The sequence below is a fragment of the Oncorhynchus mykiss genome, chromosome 30, assembly GCF_057628025.1.
Source record: "Oncorhynchus mykiss isolate SJ-2025 chromosome 30, ASM5762802v1, whole genome shotgun sequence".
NCBI classification, from domain to species: Eukaryota; Metazoa; Chordata; class Actinopteri; order Salmoniformes; family Salmonidae; genus Oncorhynchus; species Oncorhynchus mykiss.
Window position 1 is genome coordinate 19,259,930 of NC_143051.1, and position 12,156 is coordinate 19,272,085.

At 45.8% G+C, this 12,156-nt stretch overlaps 1 protein-coding gene across 2 annotated transcripts in view; it reads left to right on the plus strand.

Annotated features, from left to right (window-relative positions):
* The first annotated feature begins 11,355 nt into the window (after positions 1-11,355).
* Positions 11,356-12,156, plus strand: part of LOC110488054 (polyamine-transporter SLC45A4) — a 73,471-nt gene continuing 72,670 nt past the window's right edge. For both annotated transcript variants that reach the window (XR_002468338.3, XM_021560030.3), the window contains exon 1: positions 11,356-11,545. The gene's annotated coding sequence lies outside the window, so the exon portion shown is untranslated. The remainder of the gene's footprint in view (positions 11,546-12,156) is intronic.

A 12,156-nucleotide genomic window follows, 5' to 3' on the forward strand; every position in this document is an offset into this window, starting at 1 on the left:
CCGCATCACTACCATCTTCCTCTGCCGGCTCGGGAGCTGAGCCTATGCAGCTGGGAGGTATCCGCATCTCGACTAAGGAGAGGGAACGGAGAATCACCAACCGCCTCTGTCTCTATTGCGGTTCTGCTGGTCATTTTGTCACTTCATGTCCAGTAAAAGCCAGAGCTCATCAGTAAGCGGAGGGCTACTGGTGAGCGCTACTACTCCTGTCTCTCCTTCAAGATCCTGCACTACCTTGTCGGTCCATCTACGCTGGACCGGTTCGTCAGCTTCCTGCAGTGCCTTAATAGACTCTGGGGCGGAGGGCTGTTTTATGGACGAGACCTGGGCTCGGGAACATGACATTCCTCTCAGACAGTTAAGGGAGTCCACGGCCTTGTTCGCCCTGGATGGTAGTCCTCTCCCCAGGATTCAGCGTGAGACGCTACCTTTAACCCTCACTGTTTCTGGTAATCATAGCGAAACCATTTCTTTTTTGATTTTTCGTTCACCTTTTACACCTGTTGTTTTGGGCCATCCCTGGCTAGTTTGTCATAATCCTTCCATTAATTGGTCTAGTAATTCTATCCTCTCCTGGAACGTCTCTTGTCATGTGAAATGTTTAATGTCTGCTATCCCTCCTGTTTCCTCTGTCTCTTCTTCACAGGAGGAGCCTGGTGATTTGACAGGGGTGCCGGAGGAATATCACGATCTGCGCACGGTGTTCAGTCGGTCCAGGGCCACCTCTCTTCCTCCACACCGGTCGTATGATTGTAGTATTGATCTCCTTCCGGGAACCACTCCCCCCCGGGGTAGACTATACTCTCTGTCGGCTCCCGAACGTAAGGCTCTCGAGGATTATTTGTCTGTAGCTCTTGACGCCGGTACCATAGTCCCCTCCTCCTCTCCCGCCGGAGCGGGGGTTTTTTTTGTCAAGAAGAAGGACGGGTCTCTGCGCCCCTGCATAGATTATCGAGGGCTGAATGACATAACAGTTAAGAATCGTTATCCGCTTCCTCTTATGTCTTCAGCCTTCGAGATCCTGCAGGGAGCCAGGTTTTTCACTAAGTTGGACCTTCGTAACGCTTACCATCTCGTGCGCATCAGGGAGGGGGACGAGTGGAAGACGGCGTTTAACACTCCGTTAGGGCACTTTGAATACCGGGTTCTTCCTTTCGGCCTCGCTAACGCTCCAGCTGTCTTTCAGGCATTAGTCAATGATGTCCTGAGAGACATGCTGAACATCTTTGTTTTCGTTTACCTTGACGATATCCTGATTTTTTCACCGTCACTCCAGATTCATCTTCAGCACGTTCGACGTGTCCTCCAGCGCCTTTTAGAGAATTGTCTTTTTGTGAAGGCTGAGAAGTGCACTTTTCATGCCTCCTCCGTCACATTTCTCGGTTCTGTTATTTCCGCTGAAGGCATTAAGATGGATCCCGCTAAGGTCCAAGCTGTCATTGATTGGCCCGCCCCTAAGTCACGCGTCGAGCTGCAGCGCTTTCTCGGCTTCGCGAACTTCTATCGTCGTTTCATCCGTAATTTCGGTCAGGTGGCAGCTCCTCTCACAGCCCTTACTTCTGTCAAGACGTGCTTTAAGTGGTCCGTTTCCGCCCAGGGAGCTTTTGATCTCCTCAAGAATCGTTTTACATCCGCTCCTATCCTTGTTACACCTGACGTCTCTAGACAGTTCGTTGTCGAGGTTGACGCGTCAGAGGTGGGCGTGGGAGCCATTCTTTCTCAGCGCTCCCTCTCTGACGACAAGGTCCACCCATGCGCGTATTTTTCTCATCGCCTGTCGCCGTCGGAACGTAACTATGATGTGGGAAACCGCGAACTGCTCGCCATCCGGTTAGCCCTAGGCGAATGGCGACAGTGGTTGGAGGGGGCGACCGTTCCTTTTGTCGTTTGGACTGACCATAGGAACCTTGAGTACATCCGTTCTGCCAAACGACTTAATGCGCGTCAGGCGCGTTGGGCGCTGTTTTTCGCTCGTTTCGAGTTCGTGATTTCTTATCGTCCGGGCTCTACGAACACCAAGCCTGATGCTTTATCTCGTCTCTTCAGTTCTTCAGTAGCCTCCACTGACCCCGAGGGGATTCTCCCTGAGGGGCGTGTTGTCGGGTTGACTGTCTGGGGAATTGAGAGGCAGGTAAAGCAAGCGCTCACTCACACTCCGTCGCCGCGCGCTTGTCCTAGGAACCTTCTTTTCGTTCCCGTTCCTACTCGTCTGGCCGTTCTTCAGTGGGCTCACTCTGCCAAGTTAGCCGGCCACCCTGGCGTTCGGGGTACGCTTGCTTCCATTCGCCAGCGTTTTTGATGGCCCACCCGGGAGCATGACACGCGTCGTTTCGTGGCTGCTTGTTCGGTCTGCGCGCAGACTAAGTCCGGTAACTCCCCTCCTGCCGGCTGTCTCAGGCCGCTTCCCATTCCCTCTCGACCGTGGTCTCACATCGCCTTAGATTTTGTCACCGGACTGCCTTCGTCAGCGGGGAAGACTGTTATTCTTACGGTTGTCGATAGGTTCTCTAAGGCGGCTCATTTCATTCCCCTTGCTAAGCTTCCTTCTGCTAAAGAGACGGCACAAATCATCATCGAGAATGTTTTCAGAATTCATGGCCTTCCGTCAGACGTCGTTTCGGACAGAGGTCCGCAATTCACGTCTCAATTTTGGAGGGAGTTTTGCCGTTTGATTGGGGCTTCCGTCAGTCTCTCTTCCGGCTTTCACCCCCAGTCTAACGGTCAAGCAGAACGGGCCAATCAGACTATTGGTCGCATCTTACGCAGTCTTTCTTTTCGCAACCCTGCGTCTTGGTCAGAACAGCTCCCCTGGGCAGAATACGCCCACAACTCGCTTCCTTCGTCTGCGACCGGGCTATCTCCTTTTCAGAGTAGCCTCGGGTACCAGCCTCCGCTGTTCTCATCTCAGTTCGCCGAGTCCAGCGTCCCCTCCGCTCAGGCTTTTGTCCAACGTTGCGAGCGCACCTGGAAGAGGGTCAGGTCTGCACTTTGCCGTTATAGGACGCAGACTGTGAGGGCTGCTAATAAGCGTAGAACTAAGAGTCCTAGATATTGTCGCGGTCAGAGAGTTTGGCTCTCCACTCAGAACCTTCCCCTTAAGACGGCTTCTCGCAAGTTGACCCCGCGGTTCATTGGTCCGTTCCGTATTTCTCGGGTCATTAATCCTGTCGCAGTTCGACTTCTTCTTCCGCGATACCTTCGTCGCGTCCACCCGGTCTTCCATGTCTCCTGTATTAAGCCCGTTCTTCGCGCCCCCGCTCGTCTTCCCCCCCCCCCCCCATCCTTGTCGAGGGCGCACCCATCTACAGGGTCCGCAGGATTTTGGACATGCGTCCTCGGGGCCGTGGTCACCAGTACCTCGTTGATTGGGAGGGGTACGGTCCTGAGGAGAGGAGTTGGGTTCCCTCTCGGGACGTGCTGGACCGTGCGCTGATCGAGGATTTCCTCCGTTGCCGCCAGGTTTCCTCCTCGAGTGCGCCAGGAGGCGCTCGGTGAGTGGGGGGGTACTGTCATGTATTGTCATGTTGTGTCTTTCTGTCCTTTCCTTTCACCCTGTCTCCCTCTGCTGGTCGTATTAGGTTACCTTTTCTCCCCCGCTTTCCCCCAGCTGTTCCTTGTCTCCTCTTGACTACCTTGTCACCCCTTCTCCCACCTGTTCCCCTTTTCCCTCTGATTAGTCCCCTATATCTCTCTCTGTTTTTGTTCCTGTCCTTGTCGGATTCTTGTTTGTTGTGTTTCATGCCTGAGCCAGACTATCGTCATGTTTGCTGTAACCTTGTCCTGTCCTGTCGGAATCTGCCGGTCTATCTGAGCCTACCTATGTTTGGTTATTAAAGAAGCTCTGTTTAAGTTAGTTCGCTTTTGGGTCCTCATTCACTCACCGTAACACACATAATAATCCACACAGGCACAAACGACCTGAGAGCACAGCAGGAAAGGGTGGCCACAGTACTCAAGGGAGTGATTGAAAATGCTTCTTCTACTTTCCCCAACACACAAGTGGCTATCTCCACCCTGCTACCACGAAAATACTTCCACCCTGCTACCATACAGCAGGTAAACGCAAGTATTTCCGGTGACTGTACCTCAAAACCATGTTTACCTGGCCCACCACTCCACCCTGGACAGCCTTTATAACCAGGTCCACCTATACAAGGCAGCAGTTCCCACCTTCGCCCGGATCCTAAAGGACATCGCTCTCAAACACAGCCCCAACACTTCACACAGGAGCAACAGATCAATAGACACCCCGCCCAGACCAGCTAGACACTATCCCATACCTGCTGGACCCCCCCCGGACCTACACATAGAGGACCCACCCTGAGAGGACCTACATCCAGACCACAACATCACCAGCCCCCCCCCCCCCCCAAGTCAACCATTCCCACACCCCATTTAGGCCCCATGTACCCCACCCCAGCAAAGAAGGCCTTAACATGGAAGTCACATGGAAGTCACACATACGCCCAGGCCGTGAGCAGGAAAACAGGCCCAACCCCCACGCTTACACTAGCCCGAGCCAATGGCATGTACCAGATGTTCAGCGGGCTCTGCTCACACTTCCTGGCCTGAGGCCAAACCACATGACCAACAACATTGGACACTTTATGGAACACAAAGCCTTCACTATCTCATCCTGGAATATCCAAGACCTGAGGTCATCTGCCTTTGGCCTAAAGAGCAGGAACCTGGACTTAGGGGGTATGCTAATTTGGTATAGAACAGACTTAACTCACTCCATTAAATGAATCAAAACAGGAACATTTTACATTTGGCTAGACATTCAAAAGGAAATGAGCTTAACAGACAAAAATGTCCTCCTGTGTGCTACCTCTAACCCCCCACTAGAATTCCCATACTTCAATGAAGACAGCTTCTCCATCCTGGAGGGGGAAATCAATCATTTCCAGGCCCAGGGACATGTAATAGTCTGTGGCGACCTAAATGCCAGAACCGGACAAGAACCCGACACCCTCAGCACACAGGGGGACAAATACCTGCCTGGATGTGACAGCATTTCCTCCCCCATATGCCCCCCTAGGCACAACTATGACAACATAAACAACAAAAACGGGTCACAAGTCCTGCAGCTATGTCGCACACTGGGTATGTACATAGTCAATGGTAGTCTTCAAGGGGACTCCTATGGTAGGTACACCTACAGCTCATCTCTTGGCAGTAGTACTGTAGACTGTCTCTCAGAGCGTTCACTGCCCAATGACACCCCTATCAGATCACAGCAAAATCACAGTTTACTTGAGCAGAGCGATACTCAATTCTGAAGCATCAAAGCCAAAAGAACTGAGTAATATTAGGAAATGCTATAGATGGAAGGAATGTAGTGAAAACCTACCATGCAAACCTACCAAAAAAACTATTAGGCAACAACAAATTCAATCACTTTCGTGACAACTTCCTGGACAAAACATTTCACTGTAATAGTGAAGGTGTAATCTTAACAGTATATTTGACCTCTCAGCTTCCCTATCAAATCTACAAATTCCAAACAGAAAACCAAAGAAAATGAACAACAATGACAAATGGTTTGATGAAGAATGCAAAAGCCTAAGAGGAAATTGAGAAACCTTATCCAAACAAAAACATAAACCTGAGTCTACGCCTTCACAGCACGTTAGAAATCAGCTCAATGTAACTGAAGAATCCATAGCCTCTAACCACTTGGAAAACACTAAACAAACAACAACACAAAGAATTATCTATCCAAAATGTAATTGATTGGGTAAAACACTTCTCTAATCTTTTTGGCTCTATAACAAAGAACAAACAGCAAAAACATATACATGATCGACAATAAATCTTAGAATCAACTTTTAAAGACTACCAGAACCCACTGGATTCTCCAATTACCTTGAATGAACTACAGGATAAAACACAAAGGCCTGTGGTGTTGATGGTATCCTCATTGAAATGTTAAAATAAACAACAAATTCCAATGGGCTAAACTGAAACTCTTTAACATCATCCTTAGCTCTGGCATCTTCCCCAATATTTGGAACCAAAACCACCCCAATCCACAAAAGTGGAGACAAATTTGACCCCAATAACTACCGTGGTATATGCGTGAACAGCAACCTTGGGAAAATCTTCCGCATTATCATTAACAGCAGACTCGTACATTTCCTCTGTGAAAACAATGTACTGAGCAAATGTCATATTGGATTTTTACCAAATGATTGTACGACAGACCAAGGTATTCACCCTGCACACCCTAATATACAAACAAACAAACCAAAACAAAGGTAAAGTCTTCTCATGCTTTGTTGATTTCAAAAAACCCTTAGACTCAATTTGGCATGAGGGTCTGCTATACAAATTGATGGAAAGTGGTGTTGGGGGAAAAAGATACAACATGATAAAATCCATGTACACAAACAACAAGTGTGCGGTTAAAATAGGCAAAAACACACACATTTCTTCCCACATGGACATGGGGTGAGACAGGGATGCAGCTTAAGCCCCACCCTCTTCAACATATACTGTATGCTTGGGGTCATTGTCCATTTGGAAGACCCATTTGCGACCAAACTTTAGCTTCCTGACTGATGTCTTGAGATGTTGCTTCAATATATCCACATACTTTTCCCTCCTCATGAAGCCATCTATTTTGTGAAGTGCACCAGTCCCTCCTGAAGCAAAGCACACCACAACATGATCCTGCCAGCCTCGTGATTCACGGATGGGATGGTGTTCTTCATCTTGCAAGCCACCCCCTTTTTCCTCCAAACACAACGATGGTCGTTATGGCCAAACAGTTCTATTTTTGTTTCAGCAGACCAGAGGACATTTCTCCAAAAAGTATGATCTTTGTCCCCATGTGCATTTGCAAACCGTAGCCTGGCTTTTTTATGGCAGATTTGGAGCAGTGGCTTCTTCCTTGCTGTGCGGCCTTTCAGGTTATGTCGATATAGGACTCGTTTAATTGTGGATTTAAATAGTTTTGTACCTGTTTCCTCCAGCATCTTCACAAGGTCCTTTGCTGTTGTTCTGGGATTGATTTGCACTTTTCGCACCAACGTACGTTCATCTCTAGGAGACAGAACGCATCTCCTTCCTGAGCATTATGACAGCTTCGTGGTCCCATGGTGTTTATACTTGCGCACTATTGTTTGTACAGATGAATGTGGTACCTTCAGACATTTGGAAATTGCTCCCAAGGATGATCCAGACTTGTGGAGGTCTACAATATTTTTCTGAGGTCTTGGCTGATTTCTTTTGATTTTCCCATGATGCCAAGCAAAGAGGCATTGAGTTTGAAGGTAGGCCTTGGAATACATCCACAGGTACACCTCCAATTGACTCAAATTATGTCAATTAGCCTATCAGAAGATTCTAAAGCCAAGAATTTTCCAAGCTGTTTAAAGGCACATTCAACTTAGTGTATGTAAACTTCTAACCCACTGGAATTGTGATACAGTGAGTTATAAGTGAAATAATCTGTCTGTAAACAATTGTTGGAAAAATGACTTGTGTCATGCACAAAGTAGATGTCCTAACCTACTTGTCAAAACTATAGTTTGTTAACAAGAAATTTGTGGAGTGATTGAAAAACAAGTTTTAATGACTGCAACCTAAGTGTATGTAAACTTCCGACTTCAACTCTAAGCTTTGAACGATCTGAGAGATAAGACAAGAAGGGAATTCTATGCCATCAAAAGGAACATACATTTTGACATACCAATTAGGATCTGGCTAAAAATACTTATAGAATACATTTATAGAACCCACTGCCCTTTGTGGTTGTGAGGTCTGGGGTCCGCTCACCAACCAAGAATTCACAAACTGGGACAAACACCAAATTGAGACTGTGCAAGCAGAATTCTGCAGAGCAGAATTAGGCCGATAGCCGCTAATTATCGAAATGAAGAAAAGAGACGTTAAATTCTACCACCACCTAAAAGGATGCGATTTCCAAACCTTCCATAACAAAGCCATCACCTACAGAGAGATGAACCTGGAGAAGAGTCCCCGAAGCAAGCTGGTCCTGGGGCTCTGTTTACAAACACAAACAGACTCCACAGAGCCCCAGGACAGAAACACAATTAGACCCAACCAAATCATGAGAAAACAAAAAGATAATTACTTGACACATTGGAAAGAATTAACAAAAAACAGTGTGCTATTTGAATGCTAGAATGATATTTGGCCCTAAACAGAGAGTGCACAGTAGCAGAATACCTGACCACTGTGACTGACCCAAACGTAAGGAAAGCTTTGACAATGTACAGACTCAGTGAGCATAGCCTTGCTATTGAGAAAGGCCGCCGTAGGCAGACCTGGCTCTCAAGAGAAAACAGTCGATGTACACACTGCCCACAAAATGAGGTGGAAATTGAGCTGCACTTCCTAACCTCCTGCCAAATGTATGACCATATTAGAGACACATATTTCCCTCAGATTACACAGGTCCACAAAGAATTCGAAAACAACCCAATTTTGATATTCTCCCATATCTACTGGGTGAAATACCACAGTGTGACACAGCAGCAAGATTTGTGACCTGTTGCCACAAGAAAAGGGCAACCAGTGAAGAACAAACACCATTTACCATTTCATTTTTATTTTATTTATTACGGACGGACGGACGGACGGACAGACAGACAGACAGACAATCGGGGAGAGAGAGAAGCAGAAAGAGAGAAGCAGAGAGAGATAAGCAGAAAGAGAGAGAAGCAGAGAGAGAGAGAAGCAGGGAGAGAGAGAAGAAGAGAGAGAGAATCAGAAAGAGCGAGAAGAGAAAGAGAAGCAAAGAGAGAAGTAGAGAGAGAGATAATCAGAAAGAGAGAGAGAGAAGCAGAGAGAGAGAGAGAAGAAGAGAGAGAGAGAAGCAGAGAGGGAGAGAGAAGCAGATAGTTAGAATTTCCTGTTTGGCTCTTGTATTCTCAATGGGCTGCTTTATTGTTCCGCTGGGTGTGAAAGTGACTGAGAAGAAATGGACACTGGAGATAGTTGTCTACTTGACAGAGAGGAACAATAGGATTCTGTAAAACAGCCAATCCAGGGTCTCCAGGAGCACTGTGGCCTTCCTGTCCTCACACTCTCTGGTGTGTGTGTGTGTGTGTGTGTGTGTGTGTGTGTGTGTGTGTGTGTGTGTGTGTGTGTGTGTGTGTGTGTGTGTGTGTGTGTGTGTGTGTGTGTGTGTGTGTGTGTGTGTGTGTGTGTGTGTGTGTGTGTGTGTGTGTGTGTGTGTGTGTGTGTGTGTGTGTGTGTGTGTGTGTGTGTGTGTGTGTCTCTGTCTGTCTGTCTGTCTGTCTGTCTGTCTGTCTGTCTGTCTGTCTGTCTGTCTGTCTGTGTCCCAGACACTGCAGTTAGGAGGTGTTTGGCTCCCAGTGACCTTCCTTGACCTTTATTCTCCTGTGTTAACCATCATCTCTTTTCAGTACACAGTGTCATACATAGACGACTTTTCTCTTGATTTTTTCTTCTGGGAACTGTCTTACTGTAGCTAAAAGCTGAGAAACAAACCATGTGTTTTGATGTATGCAGTAAAGAATGATGGTGGAAAAGTTTTGGAACTATCTCAGGTAATCTCTCGTGGACAGACCGACCAAATTACGAGAGATTTTAGGATGTGTAACCCTGGCATTCAGACTCCAGCCAGCAGGCAGCAATCGACTGTGTGGTCATGTTGTGCTTTAGCTAACTGTCAAGCAGGAAGTCTTTTGTGAGATTTCCCACTGTTTTGTTTTTCTTATGTGTATATTACACCAGGAAACTCATACCTGGCTTCCTTGACTCATTTTGTTTTAATTTCTCCCCCTGTCCTGTCTACAGAAAACCTTATCTTCCTGTTCCCAGATACTCATACCTCATCCTTACTGCTTACATCAGATAGGCCTAGTGAGTAGTCTTTTATTTCCCCCTTCACCTCCAGGTTACATTATTTGATTCTCACCATAACATTTTCAATTTCATTACACAAAGAACACCTCCACCTCGTCTTCACCCCCTGTGTAGTAGGCCTGTGGTAGGACTAGGTCCCCAAGACAGGATTTTTGAAAATCAAAAATATGTTGTACAAATTATTTCGAACCCAGTGGAGCCCGGTGCATAACATATGAAAGTATTTTGCAACACAATTCCATAATTAGGCTTTTGTGTCATTAGTAGCAGGCTATTGTAACAACTAATTGACCTACTTTATGTTTGCGCCACTAGAAAAATACAACCCAGCATTCCATGCTGACCGCTATTGATCCTTGGCATGACTGGGACCTGCTGCTCTACTCTGGATGAAACAATAGCGGAAGTGCCACCCCCATGCACTTAACACACATTTTTCATTTTGCTAAGTTCGCTGTATTGTATATTGCTCTCAGTAAAAAAAAACTATGTGTATGGTCATTAGCACAGAATAGCAGCCTGGTCTCATAGACTAGACGTAACATAGTAAATGTAAACACTCAAATCAGTATGATATGTTGCGTTTAGTATGGTTACATAAGACAGATATTTACAAACCTTTTACTTCAGTGGGCTAAATCAGGGTCACACAGGGAATTTCTTGGTAGTCTTAAAACAATCTATTTGAAACAAAAGTGTACACCTCACACACATGGTTATGGACTTAGAGAAATGAAGACACCTGTACCGTGTCAGATATAGAGTTGCAATGTATTACATTTTGAGTTTGCATCCCAATATTACACTTTATATACATCACAGAAGACTGAAATATAACAAAAACAGTTTGACATAGAAACACCGAATTCTCTGCAGGTTTTTTGAAATAATGTTTATTAATTATTCAAATAATTTCAGAATTAATAAACAGCAGCATACTACCCTGCATCTCACTGCTGGATTGCCCATGAAGCTAAGCAGTGTTGTACCTGGAAGGGAGACCAGATGCTGCTAGAAGTGGTGTTGGAGGGCCAGTAGGATGCACTCTTTCCTCTGGTCTTAAAAATTGCATGGGTTGGGGACATTGCCCTGTGTAAAGTGCAGTCTTTTAGATGTCAATATAAACAGGTGTTCAGACTCTCTGTGGTCACTTAAAGAGTAGGGCTGTTAACCTGTTGTTCTGGCTAAATTCCCAATCTGGCCATCGTACCATCATGGCCACCTAATCATCTTCTCCCCTGTAACCATTCCCCAGTTCATTGCCATAAATGAGAATGTGTCTCGGTCAATTTACCTGGTAAAATAAGGGTAAAAAAAAATGACATTCATAACAAATTACTAAAAGTGTTATTAAGAATGTTATAGTATTTAGACTGTTAATGCAAGTACAGAGTACGGAGTACAGAGTACATTCATGCATATGCAAATAACGTGCGATAACGCCCACTATGTTTTTATTTTCTCCTTTAAATCGAAAACCCCAGCCCTTTATGCAAATCACTCATCCCGTCAGCGGAAGCTGGCTGTAAGCTTATTTCCGACAGATATTCCTTTAAAGCTGTGGCTTGACTGCAAGACGTCCCAGAGGATCCAGTCGATGCACCAATACAAAAATACCTTTCGAGTGGACGTAAACATTATATCACAACAGTAACGAACGAAGGAAAGAGATACCGATAACTGGGTAAGCATAGTGCATGTTTTAACAGATGACATTATTATAATTTACCAGCTCAAGTTACTAAGCATCTCAGTTTGCTTGCTGCATCAGAAGGTTTCGCTCGACTAACCGTCAGCTATGTTATGCACTTGTGTAAAAAGCAACATCGAAATGCCTGCAAGTTCCGTGGTAGGCTATAATAAACGCGTTTCCATATGTAGTAGTATTATTACTACACTGTACTAGAATGAACGGACGACCTCAAGTTTGTTGATAACATTGAATAGACAGCGGGCTTAACACAGCGATCCCACATTTGAGTGCTCGTGCAACTGTTGACGATGGATGCTCTTGACAGTAGCACTAGAGGGTAGGTTGCATAATTGGGCAGTTGCAATTACAAATTGTCATGTTAACCTTTTGGTGTAATTATTTCAAAAGCACTTGTTCATTGTTCCACGAGACCTGTTACTCTTTTCTACCGTGGCATCTATTTCAACTGTACAGGTCCGGTGCGCCTGTGAAACGTAAAGGCAATGTTTTGCATTCGCAAAAGTTTTTTTCATACATTAAGAATATAATTTGAAATTGAGAGTAATGTTTGTAATGTGTATTTTGGTTGAAATTATGTTATG